This window comes from Euprymna scolopes, chromosome 1 (assembly GCF_053919585.1).
Source record: "Euprymna scolopes isolate OS-2025 chromosome 1, ASM5391958v1, whole genome shotgun sequence".
In the NCBI taxonomy this organism is placed as follows: Eukaryota; Metazoa; Mollusca; class Cephalopoda; order Sepiida; family Sepiolidae; genus Euprymna; species Euprymna scolopes.
In genome coordinates this window covers 92,964,723-92,983,362 of record NC_136482.1, presented here as the reverse complement: position 1 = coordinate 92,983,362, position 18,640 = coordinate 92,964,723, and the positions used below count along the sequence as shown (strand labels likewise).

The 18,640-nt window shown below is 32.5% G+C and overlaps 1 protein-coding gene across 17 annotated transcripts in view; it reads right to left on the bottom strand.

The window, feature by feature from the left end:
- The window catches only part of LOC145246641 (uncharacterized), a 370,950-nt gene that overhangs the window by 267,266 nt on the left and 85,044 nt on the right, over positions 1-18,640 (bottom strand). For all 17 annotated transcript variants that reach the window (XM_080108757.1, XM_080108775.1, XM_080109282.1 and 14 more), the window contains exon 2: positions 2,596-3,260. The gene's annotated coding sequence lies outside the window, so the exon portion shown is untranslated. The remainder of the gene's footprint in view (positions 1-2,595; positions 3,261-18,640) is intronic.

Below are 18,640 nucleotides of genomic sequence, written 5' to 3'. Positions count from 1 at the left end.
TTCCCATGTAAAAATTCTTTTTTTATCTATGAGAATGAAAAACTTTAAAACTGGATTTCTTTTATACTTATCAGATGAATTTCAGTACAAAACATATCTAAGAACACTGCCAGACAATTACTTTAGTGTGGAATTTGCAAAAGATAGGTTCCACAAACTGCTGAGCCTATCAGGAAGGAACACGCATACAAAGTGACTTTTATATAATAGTAGAGATACTATACACATTTAATCTTCCCTGACACAAAGTTTTCAGCCTGTGTTGTTAACCACTTATCACACTGAGGGATTGGTGTCTATCTTATTTTTTAATCATTTACCTCTGAGGTCATCAGATCTAAGCTAGTCTTTAAATGCTCACATTATACATCTATTATATCATTCCCATACGATTTCTCTCCATGCAAGGTCTTGAAATCTTACTAGCCAGATTTCACTTCCACACATCACACTGCGTACACAAGCAGGATAGACTCTTCAACAACCTTTAGTTTAAAAAAAAAAAACAAAAAAAAAACAGGTCCAGTTATTTGCAAGTGAAACTCAATGTTCAAATATAATTTTAAGAAATAGTATAAGAAAAACAAAGCATCAATTCTGTTTAACAACTGTAAAAAAACAAAATAGAGAAATTATTTTAAATATTTTAGTAAAAGTGCAAGAGTTATAGATTATAAATATTTATTCACTTTCCTGAAAAGAAACGATTATGATATAACAAAGTTTAATGCACATATGTAAGCCAAAAGATTACATTTCTATCGATATTCCCTATAAAAACGAAAACAGATTGACCCTGACCCTGACCCTATCATGTTACAATGTCAAGGGTGCTGTTTAGGGATGAGCAATGTTACTTTATGAGCTCAAAGAAAATTTAAGTTACCATCACCAGTAAAGTTAATATCCATGCAAAGTTAACAAATAAAAATAAAATATTCTAAAATAACTCATACTGAATAGTATTGCAACAAATAAAACCTGTTTACCCATGAACAAAATGTTAACAAATTAATAATCACAAAATGTGCAACAGACTAACAATCAAATATACAATTAATATTACAGTTGTTTGATCAATAGAAACATGTATAAACTGATAGTTACAAACGAAAAACGGTTGGCCTAAGTGAATAGTTTAAAAAAAAAAATCTAATCATTTAAGCTGATTTACTGATATTTATCAGAATTAGTTTTATCATACAAAATATGTACATTTTCATGGAGAAAATTAATCTACCAAGAAAATAATTAGAAATTAAAGCTTTCCACTAATTATAGGAGCAACCAGGCTCATGAAAAAATTTGGAAAACTACCTGACAAATATACCCGGTGAACCAAGTGCAAGAGAGATGCAAACAATTGGACTTAGAGGGACAGTCAGAATCTTAAAAATATCTCTCTGTTGGAATGTACAAGATAGCAAGTGAATGTCTGGCATTTGGTAGGATGCCTCATCTCCAGATAAAACAAAATAAGAAAAATTAAAAAAGAGGAAATCTCTTAGCCTTGAGGCAAGCCATATTTAATAATAATTGAAAAAAAAAAAAAAAGCTTTCTTAACTTGACATAACATATTTGTCCAAGTAAGTCTAGTAGCAAATCTAGTTTTCTAAAGTTTGCTCTCCATTTAATCACCCTTCAATTAAGTTCTATACATTTCAGTTATAAATATAGAACACCAACAAAAGATTTAACAGCATTGAAGCACCCGAGTCAATTTGGATTTCTTTAAACGAGTGAAAATTTTATTTCAACAATATTAGAAATAAAATTTTCATTCATTCCTTTTTAATATTTCATTTATTTATTTTTTAAAAAATTTTTAGGAGACCGGTTGGATTTTTGTAAAGATATCTACATGAAAAAATATAGGAATGACAAAAAAATAAATAAAATAAAGTAATTAAATTGTTAATTTTCTAAATTTTCAATTCTCTCATAATATTCTTCATTAACTGATAATATTAATTCCTATCAAGTGGTTTTTAGCCTTGATAATTTATAACTGATAACTCATTAGTAAAAAAAAACAATAAAATTCAATGCAGAGAACACCGTTGCTGCTAATAGATATAGAATACAACTATTTCATCAGCAGGTGGAAACTGGTACCAAATTCCCCACACAAAATAACAGTATAACACATTCCTTGGAATTCTGAATAATGATTTGGAAAAAAAAAAAAATATCCATAAAAAAAATGTTTGTAATCCATTGTTTTTTTTTGTTTTTGTTTTTTAAAAATGAACAAATTCTTTAAATTTGATTAAACATTTTAATTATAAATTTATATTAAAGTTAAATATAAAAAATACATTTTACAAAGTTTATACAGTTATAAAACTTTTTTTGCAAATCACAAATTCCTAGATGTTTCCTGATTGTCCACAAGGTTTAAGCAATTAAGCACAGAACGAACTTTTAAAAATATTAATTTGAATAGATATTTTACATTTCTAATTATTTTATATTCACACAGGCTTAAATAATAAATGATATTAACAGTTTTTTTTTTCGTCAATAAGCAAAGTAAAAAGTACAGAAGAAAATGACCTCTAAAAATAGGAGAGAAAAAAAAAAATTGTACTTACGTTTGATAGGTAATCCTTTTTAATTACTATTTCTATTCCATAATAAATGATAGCAGCTAATACTGCTGTAATCTATACACGTAATAAAGACGAATAGTAAAAGAGTTCTTTTCTCTTCTTTTGAAGCTTGTGGAAGTTGTAAGTAGTACAATACAAAGTTAATAGTAGCAGTAATAATAAATCTATTGGTGGTGGTGGTGAAGGTGGTGGTGATAGTGTTAGGACCTCAGCCAACAGGTGGATCCCCTCACTCAATGAATCTTTCTCTTTCTTTTAAATGCCAAGCCAGTTATTTTGACTTTGCTGTAGTCTTCTTTCTATTCCCATACCTACACACTGCTTAAGAGCAGACTATGACAGGAATTCTAAACACAGTTTCCTATTGGTTCGCTTCATAACACAAATAAACAAACACACAGGGGGAAAACACACACACACCTGGTGATGCAGTGTTATCTATACAGCTTTATGATATGAATATACAGATTGATGATGATGATGACTTTGGCCACACCAAAAGAGTTCTAAATTCCAAAGTTTCAAGTTGTTGTGATTGTCAGATGTGGGAAATGAAGTAAGAGAAACAGACAAGCCGTTCACTTCTTGTAATTTTGGTTCTAATAGTCTTCTAGGTTGAGTATTCCTTGTATTTTGTCCAGTAACATCTGGAAAATAATAAAAAAGAAAACATGAGAATTTGGAAGTAATTATAGTTCTGTAGGAGGTATGATAGAATTAAACAATGACAACAATTTGCAAGTACATATTAAGAAATAGCTTGGAAATTTTCCAAGAAAATTTATGATCCAGCTATTAATCAGAGTTGCGCAGAAATAACCAAAATATTAAGTTCAGATTCTTGAAATTTTAGAAGGTCCAACAAATTCCAATCTAACAAATCTTATTCCACTAGTAATAATTTATGTTTACATAATTTATTATATAAATTATAGAGACATAAAAGAGATAGTACTCTTTTTTTGTTTGTGCTTCTATTTAAAGTTGATTCCCCAAACACTGAATGTATTCCCTTGAAATTTGGAACAGATTTTAGTAGGTTTCATATATACATTTTTTTTAAATTTTTTTTACATAGGCATAACCACTTATCAAGGCCCAGAAGTCACTCGAGGACAAGGGTTAAAGGGTTACAGTAGTCAATTGGACAATATAGTAATCGTTAGTAATGGAAATTCGGTAAATTTGTTAACTTAAGTGGAACGGCTCATCAAGAACTTGTTTATGTTGGACTTGAAGACAACCATATTGTAGTCAGCTGGAAAGCAGGAAAACGGAAGACAGTTCCACAGGCGTGCTGTTCTAAGAAAGAAGCTTTGTTCATGGAATCTACGTTTAGGTTTAGGCACAGATAAAGAGTGGGGGAATTATTGATGGTGTTTACAGCAAGAGGAGTGTTTCTTGTGAAAATTTGGCAAGGGGGGGACCATAGATTGAAGCTCAGTCGAGCACTTACCATGAAAATAATGATAAAGCAAAGACAAACACGTTCTTCAGATGTTGCACTTCAATTTCTTGTTCTCTGTCAGTGGAGGAGAAATCCTTCACGACTGAGACAATTTTAATTATTGTTCCTTTTCTCCACATTAAAAAACGACCCTGGTGTCTAACTCTGTTCTGTGGGGAGGCATTGTAAATAGGAACATCTCTTCTGTGAGATAGAGATTGCAGGGAAGAGAAAAGGATATCTCTACATCAAGGACAGGCTACAAAGTCTATTTTGAAGGATAAGCCCTTTCTAGCAGCTCCTGCCCCGATGTGGCAACAGTACTCCATCCTTGGACGTACCTGGCTCTTATATAGATAACGAATTTCATAAGGGGTGTGTGTATGAGTGTGTGTGTGTGTGGGGGGGGCTTGACAGTCGTAAAATATGCTTAAACATAATTTATGCAGATTTCATACTTATTATTATAGAGCCAATTCTCTATTGAATATGCTGTACCTAATATATAGTGGTGATTAAAAAAAAAATGACTTGGGTTAGAATCGAAAACAAAACATTTAGAAATCCAGTCACGTCTCCTACCAATGTAGCTATCGGAAGATAGATAAGAAAAAAATATTAAACGATTTGAAGAGATGAATTGGAGCATGCGCAGAAAGAAGTAAAACTATGTCAGCAAGTTGAAATGAACAGTTTGCATTTGAACTTGCATGCATTATTCATACAGACATTTTACTCATTATAAATCATCTTGGTGTATGATTACTATTTCCTGTTAATTTCAGTGTTATGTGACTAGTAGTTTAAGAGTTTATCGGTTTAATATTTACACACAGACATCTAATATATATATATACACACACACACACACACACACATGAACACTAGGGCTTTTTAAGTTTTTCTTTTTGTCATGTTCACGCCAAACAAGTGATGTTTATTTGAGACCACGTTTAGAGGAGATGAGCGAGATGTTGGTTTACATTACATTTAAATTTCTGCATGTCAATACAGTAATGGAAGCAGGTAACAGGGAGGGAATTCCAAAGTCTAGCTGTCCAAGTGAAGAAACTATTAGAGTAGAAGGATTTCCGACTTCTACAGTGAGGCGGAATGATTTTGTTGCTAAATGAATTTTGCAGAGGTATGTCGAGAGAGTACAAGTGTGATAAGTTCATTAAAATACTTATCGAAAAATGTACAGGGATGCAACATTGTGGTGATGGAACAGGAGCTGGAGCTTAGTTGATAACACGGGAACTATTAGATTGGAAACTCTTTTTTTGAACGCTGTCCAAGAGTGAGAAACTAGTTGTAGATGCACTACCATTCGCTCATCGTGGCCTTATAGTGGTACAGGATATCTTCAGGTGAGATTAATTTTCTAGCACCATAAAAGAAACTTTCTTTGCAGCAGCCTTTGCAATAGCCTCAATGTATTTATTCCGATTCATGTTGGCTGTGAATGTTAAGCTAAAGAGTTTGAAGGAAGAGCTCTCACGTAGAACATAATCAGTCATTGCTATCAGTGGTTTATCTTCGTTTAAAAAATATAAATAGTAAGGTAGGAAACAAAGTTGGGAGAAATAGTACACAGGGGGTCACATTCACTTCAAGGCATGTTATGTTATACAAGTACTATATATTATTTAATTTAAAGATGACCGGTCCTTTTTGTCAAAGCTTTGATTTTTTTTTGGGGGGGGGGGGGGAAATAAAATCCAAAGATTTACATTAAAATAAAATGATACCTGATTAAACCCTTACCACATAATCTGAAATCACGTAGCGTTTTTCTTGAAAAGAGAGAGAGAGAGAGAAATAAGAAAATAAAAAGATGGCCACTAATTAATCAAACCAAAATTGTTATTCGTGGTTTTTAGTCAGAGTCAGCCAATTTTCAATAATTCATAAAGCTATGTATTTCCTTAGACTCCACAGCACTGATATCAACCAACATTTTTATTTGCAGATATGATTAAATGCACACGCGGACAGTAGATGATTAAGATACATAAAAGATACATTAAAAAAAATATTAAGACAATTATAAAATTAGATCCATATAAAAATTTAAAAAATATATATACATTGCTAATCTTTTCTAATTAAGTTGTATACTTACTTAGAGATGTAGTAGCCCACACACACAAGAACTTAAAAAAAAAAGGGAAAATACAACCAACTATCAATTTTTTGATTTACATAAAGGACTTTTGTTTAAAATATAAGACAAAGACACTAATCTCATTTGCTTCTTGGCTCAGAGTATTTATTCCTTTCACACGTTTGCACAATAGCAATCCTTACATTTGATGATTTGTAATCTAAACAACTTTTTGATTATAAAATTTGATTCTTCAGTAAATAGTCAGGAACAAATTTATAGTAATTACTTTTATAAGCAAAATACTTTTTTTTATATCATTTAGTCAGATAATCTGATTACAATGAATCCTAACTTGAGTCAAAAATGATCTTTTAATACATTTTGTTTTGATAATAAAAAAAAAATGCTATTAACATAATAGGAAAATAGTTTATTATATAGACAAGCCAAATGAAAAAAATTCAAATTATTAACTTATTTTTAATTGATACTTATATTTCTATTGCAAAGTTAAAGCATAGTTTCAAACATGACAGTTAAAATCTGGTTTACAAATATTACTTGCAACGGCATTCAACTGGGGCAAGTTGAGCCAGCTCCAAACAAGTTCATCTTATTCTACATCAAGGCTGTTCACTTACGCCCATCAATGAATTTATTTTTATAATAATCTATGCCTTTAATTTTGCTTTCAGAGACAAACACCAAATGTGCATAGGCCAGCTAACAGTTACATGTCTGCCTTCACCATTGTATCCAATCCTTCAGTTAATTACTTTTGTGCTTCCTCCAACTAATGGGTGTGATTGGAGTCACCAACTTGTGAATGAATTTCTCAGGCAGTTGAAAAATGTGTCGAAATAAACAGTTGACTTTTCAGAAGAGTTTCCGTGACATGGATGGTGTTGTAGGTTTAGAGATACATCTCAATGCTAAATAGGTATATATGCAAGGCCATCAGTGGTGATCAAGATGCAGAGAAGAGTATCCAATATACTTTGCCCAGTTCTATTGAAATTACATAATCAACTTCAGATAACTTAAACTTTATACAGCAAGCCCACTTAAGTGTTTGACTTCTCTACTTTGTCAAAGTTTTCCAAATGTTCATACAACATAAGACATGTAAGCTATTTAGTATTGAGAATGACTACAGATTTCTAAAAAAAAAAAAAAAAAAAAAAAAATCCTGTTCATTTGGTATACTTACTATGCTTTGGCGACACTAGTCTAAAATTGTAAAATATATATGTAAGCATGTAGACCAGCCAACACCAGGTACCTTAGCTAGTAATAATTATTTTAATATTTGAAAACATTTTTCAGAGGCTCTGATTAAACAAATTTAGATCCATTAAAAAAATAAAAATGAAGGAAATCTATATGCAAATTATAGATTGTCATAAAATAAATTCAACCAAAGGTTTAAAAACAATGAAACCTATGATTTCTGTCTAATAAAATCAAGTGACATTGATTGACAATTCAAAAATGGACAGCTGGACAATTTATTTGTCGGTTACACTTGAGTTACTCAACACAAAAGTTGATGAAAGGCTTGATTGGAGTTCATGTGAACAGATGTGCTTCTTAATCAAGCAGTATGAAAAGTTCACTTAAAATGAGCAATGCTCACAAGAGATAGTATTCAACATCACAGGAATGACACTAAACTGCAGAAAAAACAAAGAGCATGTAGAGAATAGCATTACAATTCACAAACAATTGGGAATTATCAAAAACTTAAAACCACTTATGCGAATAAGGAGTGAAAATTCAGATTTGAATAAGGGAAGAACGATTGACAAATTGCATTCATTTAGCCAAGCAAAATTTGTTAATTCAAAAAGTAAATGCTTTCTTGAAATTTTGAAATAATACCTAGTGTATACCATCATGTAAAAGTTTCTAGCCATGGCTAAAGTGCATAATATCCCAAACAATATTAATGTGTAAATAACTATCAATAAATCCAAGATATTTTTATGAAAATCATGCAGACAAGGCATGAAGCCATTTGAACTAGTTTTTTTTAAAGCTCCTTATATCAAGGCCCAAAACTAACTAATAAGTATTAGATGGATAGATTTTGATAAAAAAAAAACAAAAAAAAAAACAGCAATTCTTCCCCCTTTGTCAGAAACAGCACTTATAGACTGTAAGGACTGCCAATTCCATAGGCCGGCACGATATCCATTAGGTCAATTATATGCTAAAATTTTTATTTAACATGTATAATAAATTAAATTAAGGAAATCTGATTTCAAAGCACTCATTTCAATTTTTAAAGTTATCAAAAAATGTCTTAATTGAAATTAAATAACTGACTATAAAATAGTCTTGATATATTCTGTGATTTATTATGAACCAAAAATTAGGCATGTTTTTTTTTTTACTATTTATTTTTGTCACATTTTTCAATAAAATCCATATAAAAAGTTGACTTTTCTTAGCATTTACATAAACTGTAAAATTGAATCAAATGGTCAAGTTGAATATTCTTCATTAAATATTTAATCCAAATTATGGCAATTTTATATAAAAAGATATCCTAAAAATTCATTTCTAATTTACTAAATAGTTAAAAAATACATCATAAAAATATAGATGAAATTTTTATATATATATATTCGACAATATAGTCATCATCATATAAAAATCCGAGAAAGGAAGATTAATTAATTGAGATATAAAAATTTTAACGTGCAATGTTAACATTAATATAAGATCAGAAAAGGTTGACGTAAAGAAATGTGAACATTTTAATGTTACAACTAATATTTATTTGTATTAGCACACTGGTATTTATAATGCACACAATATCTTAGGTCATAAACAGAAATTATTGCCAGTTTAATAAAGTTCTTAGCTGGTCTAATATTAAAATAAAATTATGCAAATTAAATCATATTCAGGCAATAACAGTGAAAGAAAAAAATGGCTAGTCTGAATCAAATATCAATTTGCCAAATCCATTGCTTTTTGAGTCTGACTTGAAAAAAAAAAAACTGATTCGAAAAGCTTCTGTTATATGTATTTCTGATATTTTGGAGCATACATGCATAAATGCATTTATATTATATGTACTTAACCATCCTACTATGATGGTTTCATACATGGAGTCTCTGCTGTTGTTTTTACAGCTTGTTTAGAATCAACAATAAAATTTTATTAGAATAACAATTCATCATAGAACTGCGAGAGGTTTATTTTTGGTGAGCTTTGATCATATGATTTGTTTATACCAAAGTTTAAATTTACAAACACAAATATTTAAATACAGTAGTTATTAAATGAAATTCAGTAAATCCTCATAATAAACATGGTATTATTTTCATGAATTTACAGAATAGGTACCTCAAAAAATGAATGAAGCAGTGGTAAGGAAAGGTTTATAAACTTTCAGATTAATCTTGTATAGAGCTTGTCTATTAATAAAATAAAAATCTGAATTAAAACCAACCTGGAGTTGTTGGAAAAGAAATAATTTATAACTAGCGGGTTTAGCATAAATTGAGATGCTTTGATAATATTGTAGCTTTTTTGTTAAAACTGCAACAGTATTTATCTAAGCTAGCAAGGACGCCTGGCATAGTCCGGTCGTAAAGTATGCTTAAATATGATATTTTAATTCTTGCAGATTTTGTATATATTATTATAGAGTTAATGTTCTATCGATTTTTATATATTATAAAGTTTATTATAAAGTTATGATTTCAAGAATAAAAAAATATATCCATATGATCTTGGTGCATCAGCTTGAATCGAAACCAAAACCTATGAAGAATTCTAGGTAAAATTATTTATTACAAGAAATAGAAGTCTATAATAATTAAACAGCAGTCACTCGGATGTAAGCATGACACAAAATAAATAACACACACACACACACTATCCTATTAATATATAGATACTTCACTGTAATAAAGACCAACATGTGTGTGTGTGTATATATATATATATACTAGCATGTACTTGGGCCCTATGTACTGTTCATAACTATGTGCATATATATAAGTTTGACTCATGTCTAGGTAACCTACATATAAGATTTCAAGTGTTTAGACCCCCAAATTGGCGGAGGATTTTGGTAGAGTCTGCAAAATCAACTCTTTCAATTTTGACCTCTTGGCAGCTAAATTTTCTCCAAAAAACTAAGTAAAAAGCTTGCTTCATCTGAATACCTCTTATGTAAAATTTCAAATACTTAGATCAAACATTGGCTGAATAGTTTGCTAGAGACACACAAAGGTCAAATCTTTGGAACTTTGACCCCTTAGCAGCCAAACTTTTGGCCAAAAACGGATTAAAAAGCTTGCCTTATGTCTGAATACATTTTATGTAAAATTTCAAATGTTTAGACCAAAATTGGCTGCGTAATTTGATAGAGACCGCAGAGGTCAAATTTTTTTTAACTTTGACCCCAATTTTGACCCCTTAACATTTGTTTTGGCCTCAAATAAAATTTAAAAGTTTGATCCATGTCCAAGTAACCTACATTTAAAATTTCAAGTGTTTAGACCCAGAATTGGCGGAGGAGCTTGGTAGAGTTTTCAAAGGTAAAATCGTTGAACTTTGACAGCCAAATTTCTGCCGAAAACCAATTAAAAAGATTTTACCAAATCTCAATACCTCTTATGTCACATCTCAGGCTTGTAGAGTGAAAATTGACAGTAGTTTGGTAGGGAGATGTACACACACAGACACTTTTACTTTTATAGATAGATATATTGTTTGGTTAATGACTCAAATAAAAACAGGGAATAACTTCAGTCGAGCAGATTTGAGATTGCTAATATTTTGATACTAATATTGTTTTGCTAATCAAACCATGTACTTCAAGACAATGGTAGGGAGTATTGTTTTGTGTTCACTGAAATCTATGAAATCTAGGATGACCTTTGAGGACAGGGACCAGAATTGGTTTGGCGTGAGAACTTGTTAGGAAATTGCATGATTATGTAATGTGGCAGTGAACAATCGATGAAGAATGGATTGTTACGTAGTATTTACTGATTGGTGGTGGTGGTGGTGGTGGGGGACCATCCTGGTTTGCCAGACACACACCCATACCTGATACAAAAACACCTGGATGGGACTAGCAAATTTTGGCAGAGTCTGAACTAGCGCCCAGCTGCTGACACCTCCTCCCTCACACCGCCCATTAACCCCTACCCTTACTGACCACCAGGCGTCAGGATCACTAAAAGAGAGCAAGAAAAAAAAAAAAATCGTTTGTTGCAAATTGTTTTTTCTTTTTTCAAAACTAATTGTTATGCTCAACTGTAAATATTTGCTTGTTGAAAAATGTATTTAGAATTTAATTTCACTGTATAATACCAAAACATTGTAGTTAGAAGTTTTATTTGATAATATAATTCTTGTAAAAACAAGAACTGACAGCTGGAGTTTTTATTTATTGTCTATAGGATTTATAACTTAACTATCAAGCTGAATAGTGCACTCGGGTTATTTTCTTACAGGAGGCAACAAGCGGAAAAGGCACCTACCCTAGTGCCGGAAACAGTTTGTAGCCGATGAATCTAAAAGAAACACAGCATGGGGCACGCGCCACACCTATTTCTTTGAATTGTTTTCTTTTGATTTTTGATTTTTTTTATTTTATGTGCGGACCACTTGTGGAAAAGGAATAACCAGAATTGTGCATCAAACTGCCATTGTATAGACAATCAAAGCCAAACTGCTGAACTTTTTGTGGTGTTTCAAAATTTGAACCACTTCGTCAGGTTGCATTTGGTGATGTTTTGACAAGGATGCGACCTTGGGAATTCATATACTGACATACTTCTTCGTCGGGTTACATTTGGGTGCCATTTAGACCAAGATTCATCCCCAGCAACTCATTGGGCTACAAATTAAACAGAACAGCGTTTTTTTGTCTAATAACTTCCCACCTGTGGAATACAATATCACAGGACTGTTCCTTAGCCAATTACAACTTTGTAATTTTCAAGTCCAATTCTTGTCTAGATCAAATTCTGACTTTTCACCCATTGTTTCCAATCTTTTCAAAGTGTTGTTCATTACTAAATGACAATTTCACTGACCCTTATCCTGAAATGGCCTTTGGGCCTTGATAAACAGTGATTCAGTAGCACCCTCTTCCAAAAAAACAAAAAAACAAAAAAAAACCCACATGATTGTTAATGGATGAAAATCACAAAGCAATTTAAACTAAAATAAAAATTAGTAGTTTTTTTTTGTTTTTTTTTTTACTTATTCATTGATATTTTAAAATGGGACACGTCATGGATAACCAAACCGCATTAACGTAAATGCATGAGTCAATGCAACCAAGTCATGTTTTGTGCAAAGTTACATCCCTTGATTCAAAGCCAATAAGCAAACATTGCCCCACCCCCAACTCACAATTTGATATTTCAAGACTTAAGCACCCATAAACATCCGAACGATTCCACATTATATTATTGAATTCATTTGGAATTATTTTGGAGATGAGTAATTTGTATAATTTTTTTTTTTTTAATTTTTTTTATTATTTGGACTATTTATCCTCATCTGCTAGTTGTTGTCACAACATTTTGGCCAAACCGTGGTGAGATGACAACAACTATTGAAGGCACTAATTGCTGTGGATGCAGTTGGAGGATTCGACATTCCTATCTCATCACAGTTAACCTGATGAAGACCAGAGGAATAATCGGCTGAAACATGAAAACAACTAGATGAGGATAAATGTCCAAATAATTTTTTTTAAAATTATACAAATTACTCATCTCCAAATTAATTCAATAATATAACAATTGGTACGTTTCCAACAATTGAACGAACAAAAATATAAAAATGTGATTTTATAAGACCAAAAAATCCAACCTTGATTGCCCTTCGAGGCCCGTGGCGCAGTGGATAGAGATGCGGAATATCTACGATTCCAGGTGAGCATTGTATGGAGGTAGCGGTTTTAATCTCACCCAAAACCAGTCAGAGGAAAATTTGGCATGGTGAGATGACAACACGGAGTTGCTGTGGATGTAGTTGCAGGATTCGACTTTCCTATCCTGACGAAGGCCAGAGTAATAATTGGCCAACACATTGTGAAAACAACAACTAGAAGATAAGGATAATAGTCCAAATAATAATATAAAATTAAAATAAGATTCCACAATAGCTTATGAAATAGGTTTCAGGACCTTGAAACTCCTATGAGCAATCCCAAGGAAGTTTGGCAATCTCTCAAACAGAAAGTATGCGGGGCAGAAATACTGAGCAAAAGACTGAATTTCTGGTGGTGCAATCTACTGGTGTTCAATTGCTGATGATATGGAATGAGTAGTGTTAGTTGGTGACTCTCACAAGCTCTATAACCTTGATAATTCCAAGCCCTAATAAATAAATAAGCCCAAAAGGGTTTAACGGATCCGCAGATGACTTGTCAGGCTTGAAATTATCAAGGTTATATATATAATATGTTCGTGGTCTTTATCGACAACGAAGGACAAGCATCATCATAACTTCATAAAATCATTGCCATCAGTTTAACAATCCTCATCCTGACTGACGATGTTATCACTGTCCTGTATGGACCGTTGGAAAGATCATTTCTCAACCTTACTCAACCATAACCATCAGGTGTTGTTTCATGTAAACTCTGATGTTTCTTCATATTACACAGATACTGCCATCGTTGATATAATAAGCAACGTGATCACCAAATTGAAGAATGGCAGAGCACCTGAAGAAGATCATCTTACCATCGAAATCTTCAAGTAGTGTTGCATTACATCATTGTATACGTATGGAGTAATCTGTTTTTCTTCCCTTTTCAAGAAAGGTGATTGACGCCTATACAGCATTTACAGGGGCATCAGTCTGAGTTTAAACCTTCTCAGGTTCGGATGTAAAGACCTTTAATCTGATATTGATCAAACATAACTATCCAAATTTCCGGCTGCCCGAATCAACTTTTTACACTTCAGAGAACCCTTGAGCAATGTTGATGCTACCAACAATGCAGTGATTTGTTGCAGCATTTGACTTAGTGGCCCAAGGTGCAGTATGGGAAATAATAAATACATGTCCACTCAAGCTGCTTAATTTCATCAAAGCACATTACTGCTCCATGCACACAAAATCTTGCTATAGCCAGGAATCCTAGTTCTTTGATGTCCACTCCAAAGTTAGATATGGTTATGTTCTTTTGCACTGTTTAACTATTCCATTGATTGGATCACCCACAATGCACTTGCTAAGTTTCCTGGTGCCCCTATTGACTGCAACTTCATCTCAACTAACCTTGGCTATACTGATGACAGCCATTCTCAGAGAAAACTTTGCAACATCCAATCAGTCAGAGACAACTTTGAATCTAAGATTGGTATGAAGATAAATGATATGAAAACAAAAATCCTCTCTGCACGATTCCTCCACTCCAAGAAAAGCATGATTCTTCTCAACAGGGAAACATTATAAGTTAGATTGCTTTAAATATCTGTGCTCAATGTTTGTAGCCATGGATCAGGATATGATGACATCAATGTTCGAATCTATGTTCGAATCAATGTCTAACATGCTTTCAGTCACCTATAACATCCACTCTTATGACCAAACCAACAAAGTCTCCTATTCTGCCCCCCCCCCATATACAGTACAAATTTTATCTTCCTTTGAGGTCATTAAGACTCACATTACACATCCATGGTCATTCTCACAGTATTTCTCTCTATGCAACGCATGTCCTCAACCCTCACTGGCTAGGGTGCACTTTAATACATCACACCGCATACATATGCCCGAGATACTTTCCATGATCAATACAGTAATGCTTTGCTATGTAGAAGTGATTGATACGAGTAACTATTTCCTATGGCAGAGAGCTCCCCTAATACAATTATTTGATCGCATGATGAACAATCAAACTTTTGGCTTAGCAACTTTTACTAAAAAAAATTTGGACACCATTCCAAGGCATTTAGGGTTCACAAATAAACGTTTCCAGATAGCCATGAAGTAAGACATCTACACTCTTACCACCTGCCAACTAGATATTGAGCACGACTATCATTACTCAATTATATACAGCTCTCCAAAGAAGAAAGAACTAATAAACAGACGCAAGTCACTTTACTTAATTTCTTTCAACAAAAATATAAATTAACGTTAGTATTATTCAGACTAACGTTCTCATCTTGAGTGTTTTTTTTCACATTTCAATCAATGAAACTTGCAACCTTCTTCAGGTGTCTCTTGTCAAACCTTGGAATATTTCTGTTAAACTTAGAAATCTAAATGAAATTTTGAATTGAACCTTTGATTTAATCCAAGGAGATAAAATGCTCTCATTTCATCGGCCATAGCCAGGTAAAAGTCTTAAGTAATTTGCAATTGCATTTTGAGTATTACCCGCACTGAGAATTGAACCTTCAAAAGAGTGTCACAACTAAATTTTACCTAGTACTTTATCCATTACACCACAAGTTCTTGCAGAAATTTACAGTTCTTACTTCTGGCCATATACACTTCACTGCATATGCAATGGATACTTATTTTATTTTTTTATATAGAAAAACTTTAAAAATCTTTTTCTTACAAACTATTATTGGAAAGATAGTCATGTAATTGACACAAAGACTCACTTCTATACAAGCACCTAAAAAAACTGGTATTTGCACTGGAGCATGACAGACTGACCCACAGAATAAGTATCCATTCAATCTAGTGATGAGAATACTATTTTAATCTTAAGCATGACAAAACAGATTTGGCTCTTATAAAAATGATTGAATACATCTAAAAAAAAAAAAAAAAAATTAATTACAAAATTATAAAAAATTAAAAAATACTGAAAAGCTGATGTTATAAAATACTATGGAAATAAGATAGAAATAAGAGCAGAAAAATGTGGGATATTGAAATATGAGAATAGGAAGTCGGTCATTCTCATGAAGGGAAGAGCAAGATAAATTACAGTAATCCACACCACCACTTACCCCCATATTTTTAGACTTAATACCTAAGATTACAGGAAGCCATCAAGTCCCATCCAAGCTAATTCACGTATTTCACTGTAGAACGATAGTAATAAATAGTACAGTTAATTTGTTTCTTTCTCTACAATGTACAAGTTGATCTCACACGCACACTTTTCTAAAACAGCTGTATCTATTTGTTTGAAAGTTAATTCGAATATAATAAGGATAATATTAAATAGGTTTCAACAATGCACAATCTGTGATTTGCGGAGAAATTCTATTGGGTTATAATAAAAAAAAAAAAAAAAAAAAAAAAAATCAATATTTTTGCTTTTTTCTTATTTTGTACTGGCTGGGGATGGGCATCCTACCAGATATTTGCCCACTAACTCATATTTCAACCAAGAAATCATTTTTAAGATTGTAACTGTCCCTTTAAGTGCAATTGCTTGTATCTCTCTTACACATGGTTCACTGGGTATATTTACCAGGTATTTATATACTTATTTTTTAATTCTTTTTCACGAGTACAGTTGCTCCTATAATTACTAGGATGATGAAGATCTAAGATTCCAGTTTCTTTTCATGTCATACATAAGACTTGGTATTTTATTATCTTTTCCATCTCAGTTCTGTTTAACCCAGCATCGTAGGGGGACACTAACCTCTAAAGTTATTTTCTTCTTGAAATCCTCATTTGTCCTTAATTTGAAATGAAAGGACTTTTGCTTCTGTCACTGTTCCTATTTACTTGTATTATAAGACTATTAGCGTTCAGATTTGGAGAAAATTACAGGCTATTTGAGCGATTTATAATGAATGCATCTAAGGAAGATGCTTCCTGAGGAAATAGATTGCAAGTCTCATAAGCATACTTGTCATATATTCAAGTCTGTATTGCCAACCAACAGGAATCAACATGTTAAATACAAAGGATTTTTTATCTGTGTTACCAAGTCTCCTGCAAAGAAGGTAAACTCCCTCTACCATTGTAGAAAACTTTTCACATTTGTTAGCATCCTATAGCTCCATAAAGCCACCATCCGACTGTGCATGGAGCATTGTTGTCGCATCTAGGTTTATGCACCAACTAAAAGTCTCTGCCTCTTAGACAGGGTGCAAAAAAAAAAAAAAAAAAAAAAAAAACTAACCTTATAGTCGCATTATCATAGTATTGCATGTCTATACTAGGTTTACAAGTATTTCAATGAAATGTGCTTTCCTGCACTTGTGTCCCCTCCCTCAACGTATCTGACTATTATAAATCTTGTATTCATTTTTGTTTCTATGATATCGTGGAAGGGGGTATCTGCATTCGAGTTATATATCCATAAACAGTAAAGACATTTGTTATCAATTTATTTATAAGAAAATCCTGCAGCAAAAATTAAACTTTACTGGGGCAAGTTTTTTAATGAGAATTTTAAGGCTCGTAATTAATCAATCTGTGTGTGCTCTGTCTTTGGAAATTATGAAATTATGATGAATCTAAGAATAACAGAATGTCGGATTGCTGAAAATCTATACACGTTTAATATATTTGACGACCATGCAATGATTGAGAGGTTAGCTAGTCTTCTTTTATAATATATTTATAATATATGAGGTGCCTTCAATAAGTTTCTAGACTTTTTTTCGTATGGACACTTATTGATAGTACACATATGAAGCTCTAGTCCTCTTTGAAGTAATCTTCTCCGGCTGTAATGCACTTGTTACACCATTCCAAGAAGTTATGGAGAACCCTATGGAAGTCCTCTTGTGTGAATGTATCAATGAGTCTCGTTACAACCTCATTCATCTCAATTGTCTCATAATAACAGCCTCTAAGATTTTCCTTGAGCTTAGGGAATAACCAAAAGTCACAGGGAGCAAGGTTTGGACTATAAGGAGGTTGAGGAACTGTCTTGATGCCCATCTTGGTCAAATAGTTTTTGATAAGGATGGAATTGTGGACTGGTGCATTTGTGCAAGTCTTCCGCATCTTCAGTTCCTCGTAAATAATTGTGTGTATGGTTTCTACACTGACATCAAACTGTGCACTTATTGTCTCTATAGACACACAATGGTCATTATCCAAGAAATTCTTTATTTGACCAATCAACTCTGGTGTTCTGACTTCCTTACTCCTTCCACACCTCTCATCATCCCTCAGACTACCTGCCTTCCTCGAATCTCTTATGCCACTTAAAAACTGATGCTCAATTCATGCAAGATGGCCCAAAAGCAGTCTGAAGCATTCCATACGTTTCTATGGCATTTTTCCAAGTTTAAAACAGAAATTTATTGCATATCATTTTTCTAAAGTGTCCTCATGTCCAGATTGAATTTTTGAACTTCACCAGCTGTGACAATCAAACTTTAGTAGAGTGTATTCCAATTCCTGCTGTAGCTGTTCATTTTAACGTGAAATCATGACAATTGGTCAGTCATCTCATAAGATGTATAGCAATAACACTGAATTTCCAAGAGTCTACAACAATTTTAAATGCCTGTACAAAAAAGTCTAGACACTTATTA